The 8,253-nt window shown below is 40.1% G+C and overlaps 1 long non-coding RNA gene across 1 annotated transcript; it reads left to right on the forward strand.

The window, feature by feature from the left end:
* Positions 1 to 5,532: 5,532 nt before the first annotated feature.
* On the forward strand, positions 5,533 to 7,366 carry LOC121924205. The gene is made up of 3 exons (XR_006102547.1): positions 5,533 to 6,042; positions 7,051 to 7,115; positions 7,269 to 7,366. It is a non-coding gene; the product is annotated as an uncharacterized LOC121924205 (long non-coding RNA).
* Positions 7,367 to 8,253: the final 887 nt, after the last annotated feature.

The following is an 8,253-nucleotide window of genomic DNA, read 5'->3' on the forward strand; positions in this document are numbered from 1 at the left end:
GGAGGTATGGTGTTTCAATGATGCATGCGTCCTAAGAGTCCAGAAGCCATACCAAAGCCAGGTTCCAGTCCTTAGGGCTGGTGCGTGGCTTTGGTGTGACTTCTGGACTCTTAAGACGCATGCATCATTGAAACACCATACCTCCACTGTGACTCAAAGCAGCTTTATTTTGGCTGTCTGTAACAGGCCATGGAGTTTTCTTGGCAGTATTTGTTCAGAGGAAGCTTGCCATTGCCTTCCCCTGTGGCTGAGAGAATGTAACTTGCCCAAGGTCATCCAGTGGATTTCATGCTCAAGTGGGGAAATCCAACCCTGGTCTCCAGAATCTCAGTCTAACTTTCAAACCACTGTGCCACGCTCATCATCCTTGCTCAATTCTGAATAAAACCCATTTTTTCCCAACCTCTTTGTTTGAAACAGATGGCCAAAATAAAGTGGCTTCCAGTCTTTTGAAGGTGGAGCTTTTATGGCATGCTTCCAAAGTAGGTGGAAACCAAAATGAAGCTGCACTAAAAACTGGAGGGGAAAAAAGGGCTAAAAACTGGAGAGAAAAAAAAAGCTGGGATTTCTGTCTTAGAGGCTCTTCAGAACAGCCATTAAGGCTGGCCTGAAGGTGAAGTTGGCACATCACGTCCACATGATGCTTGCTCTGATGCTGTTCCCCAGGGGCCATGATGCCATGCACCACGGCTTCATGACACTCCTCCAGCACTGCGTCCACACAACACAGCACCAAGGGAGCACTGTATAGCCATGGTGCCATGGCTAACGTGCCCTTTCCAGGGCGCAAAAAGGAGCCACTTTTTGTGGTTTCTTTTTGTGCCCTTGAAAAGCTGGATTGGGACTTTGTGGTTGCCATGTGGTTGCCATGGCCCCGATCCTGCTAGGTAAGGGGACAGCATTGCACCATCCCTTGGGGCTGTGTGTACAGCTCCTTAGCTTAGAAAATGTGCATCTTCACATCTGTATATAAATAACTCTGAGCAAGCATGGTGCTTCAGAAAAGGAAAAAAAAAATGGGGGGAGGGGGAAAGACAGTTCAACAACTCCAATGGATGTAATTATAATGTGTACAAACCAGACAGTCCAACAAGGGACATGGGGTGAAGGGGGCATGTATGGAGGGGGGCTCCATGATTGTGCTTTGCCAATGTGTCACTCACACACCAATGCACTGATGCCCTGTACAGGTGGAGTATCACATGTGTGACTGTGTGATTGATCAAAGGGGTGGCCATTCAGTGAAATGACATCTGAGCAGAACATGGGAGGTACATGGAGGTTGCAAGTGGTGTGTTTGTGTGATGGTGTGCATACATGGTGGGGAGGCAACAACAATAAAAATTACCCAGCACATGATTTGATGCAATGCCATGTGGTCTGTCCATGGGTACTTGGCCCATGTTGGGAGCAGTTTGGACCTTTTCCTGTCTGTTTGCTCCGACCCTCTGTCTAGATCACTCATCTTAATTATGTCTCTCCTTAAGTTAAATAGAAACAAACTAATTAAGGTAGAAAGAATACTTTCTGATCTGCCTCCTTTATATAAATTGAGAAGTGGTCTGTTTCAGTACCAGACTGAATATTTTTTTTTGCTTGACACTGTGGACAACCAGAGGTATTTTAATTTTTTTGCCTACTCTTAATATATGGCAAAATCTAAGAGTTTTCCTTATAGTTCTGTTGTTAAGCATTATTGGATTCCCATTTGTAACTAGGCATCAGTTGGATGAACAAAATCACTAAACAGTGTTTTAAATGATCATGGGAAAGCTAACCTGATTATCAGAAGAACTGGGAGGCTAATGGACAACAAACGAGTCAAACGTAACAATTGCCCAACTGTTTTGGGTAGTCAGATGTAATTGGGTGCCTGAGATTTCTTTTCTTGATGCATTTTACTGAGAAAACCTTGAGGTTTACAGTTCCTTGGCTTATTGAGTATGTGTATCTTACTAAAGCTCAAACCATATGGGGGGGGAAACAACTTCTCTTTCCCTCTCCAACTGTTTCATACCAGGAAGTAGTACAATGTTCTGAGATGTTATTAAGTCTTTAAATTACAAACCCTAGATTCCACCTTAAAAAATGTTCCATACTGTACATTGCATAGCCTGGGGTGCTGAGTAGCTGCCAAATATCTATCAGAGTGTGATTTATGATATATGATATGTTTCTCAGCCCAAGTGGCGACCGTTTAGGTGAAACATGAGAAAGGAGAGGCCTAGTGCTCTCAAAACCATGATGACAACTTTCTGTTTGGCTTGCTGGGGGAACATACAGTACCAATTGCACCACATTTTACAAATGCAGAATACTAAGGAAAGACCACAACAAACTGAAAATAAAGGGCTTTCATTATAAAACACTTTTCTTTTCTCATATTTTCTCTCCGAGAAGTGGTTTCTTGTCTTTTGTTTTTCCTGCTCATTGGTGGAACTTCTGAAATGGAAACATGAGAGTCCAGTTCTGACATGCCCCAAAATCTTTTTTTCCTTTTTCTCTTTTTTAGTAGCCGTATGAACAAATTCTAAAGAGAATAGGCCATATTTACAGTTTAAAATGAACATGCCATTTCCTTTCAACAATAGGCCCTCAAGTATTTTGTTTATTTGTTTTATTTTAGTTTTAAGGCCTTGAATATTTTCTTTTGTGAAGCTGCTTGCGCTGCAGCCAGAAACTGCTTCTCTCATAAGGCTTTCATGGTATGCAGTAAAATTATGCTTTGGTGGAACAATATGGACAAGGACTTCAAGGGTCTCCAACAAGAAAATCTCTTGAGCTATTATGATACAGGCACAAAAAAGCAGCATTATTTGTTATTTTGAAGGAAGTATATCGAGCTGTAATCACCATACCATGTTTGCGTCCAAAAATTCAGAAAGAAAAGAACCAAGGGTTTTAATAGGCACCAGGCTTTTTAGTATGATTGTGTGTTGCTTCATTAGTTGCCAAATAATTCAGACCAGAACAAATGCTTCTGTGGATTACTAACATCTTGCATTCCTTTAAAAACCAACCTTCGGTCTTTATGGGAGACAGCAGAGAAACAGAAACTTCAGATTCCATTTCCTGTGTTTTGTAGAGTACTAATTTTATGATGTAATTTTTTTTAAATTTCCAAAACGATTGCTTAAAGTAAGTGCCCCCTTGTTTTAATAGGCATATGTTATATCTTCTTGCTCTCAAGGTACCAATCTTCTGATTAAATATGGGAAGTGTATATTGCTGTGTAGAGTTAAACCTGCTGTTTGTTAGCAATGGAGATTGCTCCATTTTGAATGAAGTGCTATGTGCTTGGACTTTATAAAGCAGAAACCTGTAACATAAGGAAAGGGGAAAAGTGAATATGTTAAATTTTCATTGTGGATGGACACGATTTTACACATGCATACAGGCAAAGAAACTTCCAAGACCACAACTAACCCTAAACACCATTCCTAAACATTAATTTTCAGTTATTAATACTGAAAAGATTAAAGAAGTACCTAACAATGTTTTGTTTTTTAAAGTACAATACCATCCAAAACCCACAAATCATTGAGACCTTTATGGGACCAACTAGCATGCACAAAATGCATGTTGCAAACTTTCAAAGCTCCACTGGCTTGCTTATTAGGCAAGGTTGTTAAAAACCATACATTCATGTAGGCAGGCCTGTTCTCTTTCTGGCCATGTGAATACTCCAGGAAACAAAAAATCCTTTGGACAGAGGCAACTTGGATTTTAAGAGACGCATCTCTTTTTGTCTTGCTAATAGGATGTACTTTTTAAAAATTTCCTGGGTATATGGTCAGAAGGAGGCCTGCCTGAATGAATGTCCCTTCATGTGAACTGAGCACATCTTGACAAAATGCAGGCTTCAGACTAACATCATCTTAATTTTTTTCTCCTTTATGATTTTTAACATCTTTGCCTGTTGAAGAAGCCAGTGGAGCTTCAGAAACTTGCAACATGTATTTTGTGCACTTTGATTGGTTTAATAAAGGTACTGTATTATTGTTTTGTGGATTTTGGATGTTTTTGTTCTTTGCTACATGGACAGCATGGCTACTCCTGGATATGTTTTTTTTAAAACCACATATTGACAAGCGAAACAACATTTACATTGCATGTTTTCTTCTATAAATGAGTGCAGCTTGTAAGAAATTTAACATCTTTGGGACTGAATATGTTCTCAGGGTTATGCTATATTATGAGAAACACAAGGATCACACCAAAAACCACTTGTCTGTGTTGAGTCCTAATAATAATAATAATAATAATAATACTTATTTATTTATACCCCACTCTTCAGCCAAGGCTATCAGAGTGGCTTACAATTTGTCAATTAGACATTTCCCTTCTGATATCATGTTGTGTGTTTCCTCATTCGTTTTCTACATTTGTTGACTGCCTCTCGCCTGGAAATGTGTCTTGTGGCCATAGACAACTTGGGATGTTTTATTGTATGTTGCACAGGGATACAAATGGTTGCTTATTGTTTGTTCCTATATGCTAGAACAAATAACTGAAAGAGTTTTCTCCCCGTGGAATGAGGTTACAAGGTTTTTTGAGCATTTCCCAATGATTTTTCATTTGGGGGGATTTTTTGGGTACAAAACATTTTTGGCACTGAAAATAGTGTGTTTTGTGGAAAATGTTGTTTTGTACAAAAAGGGAGGGTTCCCCCCTCAAAAACAAACAAACAAACAAACCCAAATTTTTCCCTAGGAAAAACCATTTTTGTTATTCATAAATTTTTCTGTAAAAAAGTAGTAAAGTATAAAAATTTTGCAGTGGTTACAACTGTTTTCTCAGCAAAGTGTTTGTGTGTATTGGGGCAACTTTTCTTATGGAAGATGAGAAAATTTGTCCATATTCTTTACTTTCCAAATGTTGCAAAAATGCAGAGGGAGAGATTGAGACAGTGTGATGGCATTTTGGTTGGCACTTCATCTCCTATATCTTCTGGTCTTCGAGATACGTTTACAATGTAGAGAATGTCCTACAAAGTCACCATAGACTGAGTATAACAACTAAACATGAGGACATATGCAGGTTCTTCTTAAGAATCAGATTGCATTGAGGAGGTGGGAGATGGCGGTGACTGAGGAATGTGATTTGAGTCTTCAGAACTGGATTTGTAAAGAGATTTGTAAAGAGAGTGCTGCTCAAAGATGCAGGCTTTTCTACTGTATGAGAAATTACTAAATCTGAAGGACATTAAGAAGCCGTTGCTATTTTAGAAAGAAAGGGGGAAAAAGGCAACGGCTATTATGACACTGAAATAACTTTTCCTGCAATTTTCTTAGGCCTGGACATTGAGCCCAAGTATACATACTGAGCTTTACAGTCAGAGCAGTTAGCTTTTGCAAACATCCTGTCTAAGAAACCTGGAACTTTGTGTTCCAGGATGATTGGCAGGAAACCGTTTGTTTGGGGAAGGGGAAGATGGACATTATGTTTGCTGAAGAAATAGACCTAGTTTATGAAAGCTTATGCTACAATTTCTTTCACACAGTTAGTCTCAAAAGTGCTATAAAATTCATTTGCATACTAATTCGTATTGGTTAGTCTCAACTAGAGCAGGGCTTTTGAACCAATGGGAACTTGTTATCACTTATGTAAATTCTATTGATGCAATGGTTTGCTTTAGCTGGTGCTAACAGTTTGTATGCAGTACATGCAATTTAAAAGTGATCGCTGTTTCATAATGTGGAAGGATAGACACAGCAGAGGTGCCACCTGGGCTGCTCACCTCTCCTTGGCCTCACTTGTGGATGAGAGCCAGCTGCTTGGCTCAGTTAAAGGCTTTGAAGGAGGGAGGAGTAAGAAGACCACATAAAAGAATGGAGACCAGATGTGAGAGGAGGGATTTGGAAGGCAGAAACTTCATGACTGAAGAGGATATGCAACAGTCTGTTACCCAGGAATTGTATAAAAGCTCACCTGGAGCCTTGCCTGTCTCCAGAATTGTGGGTATATATTCAGAAGAGCCGTAAGCTGAGATGGACTTACTGGAAACCAGAAGGTGAAGCCTTCTACTAAAAGGAAAACCAGGTAACTTGTCAAGACAAGGGTGGCTGGTACTAAGCACCCGTCTTATCTTCTTAGCCACTTTCTCTTTATTGGTGCATTTTTTCCAGGTTGCAATGTACTGTAGTTGTACTGTCTGGAGTTCCAATGAACCCAGGGGTGTGAAGGACCAGATGGCCCTTGATACCATTACACTGTTGGAAATCACATCTTTGAACCTATTTGCAACAACTTGGTGGGGTCTCTAGAGAAGTCCACCGAGAGCACTCCACACTTTAGTCATAATTGTGTATGTTATATGCTATCCAGAAATTATTCTGGTCTGGTCACAACAAGAAACATTGTCCAGGAACTATTATATCTATTCTCTCAGCTAGGAATTCCCAAATATGTCCTGACAGACTAGGATATTAATGCTATGAGCATGTGATGAAGCAGATTTGGGATACACTACAAATTAAGCCCCCGTAAAACCTGTGTATTTTCCACAGATGAATGCTCTTGTGGAGGGCTTCAGTGAAACCTGAAAGCAGAGGCTGTGCAAATTCATAGCAGTAGGCTAAATTCCTTGCATCTCTCTTGTTTAATGTAAGATAAGGTTCCTCATGTCTCCATGAGATACTCCTGTTTTGAGCTATAATATGGCCTGACACCACAAGGGGTATTGGATTCACTGAAGAAGGATTGGGTGGAAGAACCAACAACAACTCAGTGTTACAGCACATCCTGGATATGAGGGAACATCTCAGTCACAAAGCACAATAGTCAAGATGCTTTGTGAGAACTTTGGTGTAACCCAAGCTGAATAAAAAAAACTAAATACATCAAAATATTAAAACCAAGTTTTTTCCAGTCAAGACTATGGATGTTGTTGCTTTTGTCCTCAAAAGGACCCAAGCTTTCTACCCAGTGGAGAGCCCCCTATGAAAGTCCTGGTTTATCCTGTAGGCTATGACGTACAACTGGCTGATGGCTGGTGTCAAACTCGTGTTAATGTATGAAAGGAATTGAAAAAGAGGCCTTTTTTTGCAGGTGCAGGATAGCGGGTGTAAGATTGGAAGTTCAGCCTGACCCACATCTCCCTAACTCCATTTCAGGTAATTCAGATCCGATATTTTAATGCAGCTATCCAAATGATTTTTCAGCATACCCAAAGCATACCATGCTCATGGTCATCTATGACCACAATTCTGGCGGTGACTTATGCTGACATAACAGTTGCACCAGTGTATGTATGTTTTCTGTTACAGGTTGAGCATCCCTTGTCTGAAATTATCTGAAAACTGACCAGAAATATCTTGGATTTTTTGGGATTTTGGAATATATGCATATACAGAATGGAAGTAGGACCCAAGTCTAAACATGAAATTCATTCATGTTTTGTATATACCTAATATGCATACCCTGTAAGTAATTTTATACACAATATTTTAAATATTATTGTGCATGAAACAAAGTTTGTGTACATTGCACCATCAGAAAGCAAAGGTGTCACTATCTCAGCAACCCATGTGGACAATTTTGGATTATGGAGTATTTTGAAATTCTGAATAAGGGAGACTCGATCTGTATTACAAGAGGATGTTATAGATTTATAACAATTTCTCCCTGCATAATGCAGTTTGACTCCACAGGCCCATGGCCAATTATGGTTGGGGAGGTGGGAAGTTCCTGGTCAGCATCCAGCTGTAGTCACACAACTGGAAAAAAGGAGCAACCATTGCTGTCTCCTCACTGGAGGGCCAGAAGGCCAATCTTTTTTCCTTGCTGTATGACTGCAGTCATATGGTGCCTTAGAGACCTCTGCCCCCTACTAACCTTAGAGCTGCACCCCCAGCATTATCAAACTGTTTTGACAGCTAGATGTCCAGAGGCACAACAGATGCCCAGCAGAACAACACTGCCAAAGATGTACGTTCCACCAGTTCTCAAACAGGAATTTGGCCTGTGGCTGGCAGAACACCCACCCATAAAATGTCCTTCTTGGCAGGATTCAATCTCTGTCTGTTCACTCTTAACCAACACACCATGCATTGGTTCTAAATACACCCAGATTCTCCTGATGCAGATGTCACAGAGAAGTAGAACTGGATGTCATTAGCTAAGACCATTAATAGAACTGGATATTGGCAATACCACCTAGAAAAGATATTTGAGTGAGGACTGAGACTGTTACCTATGCCTCACAGCCAATATTTCACCACTTGGGTCCATTTAGTAAACACATAAGAGAGT

The sequence above is a fragment of the Sceloporus undulatus genome, chromosome 2, assembly GCF_019175285.1.
Source record: "Sceloporus undulatus isolate JIND9_A2432 ecotype Alabama chromosome 2, SceUnd_v1.1, whole genome shotgun sequence".
Classification (NCBI taxonomy): domain Eukaryota; kingdom Metazoa; phylum Chordata; class Lepidosauria; order Squamata; family Phrynosomatidae; genus Sceloporus; species Sceloporus undulatus.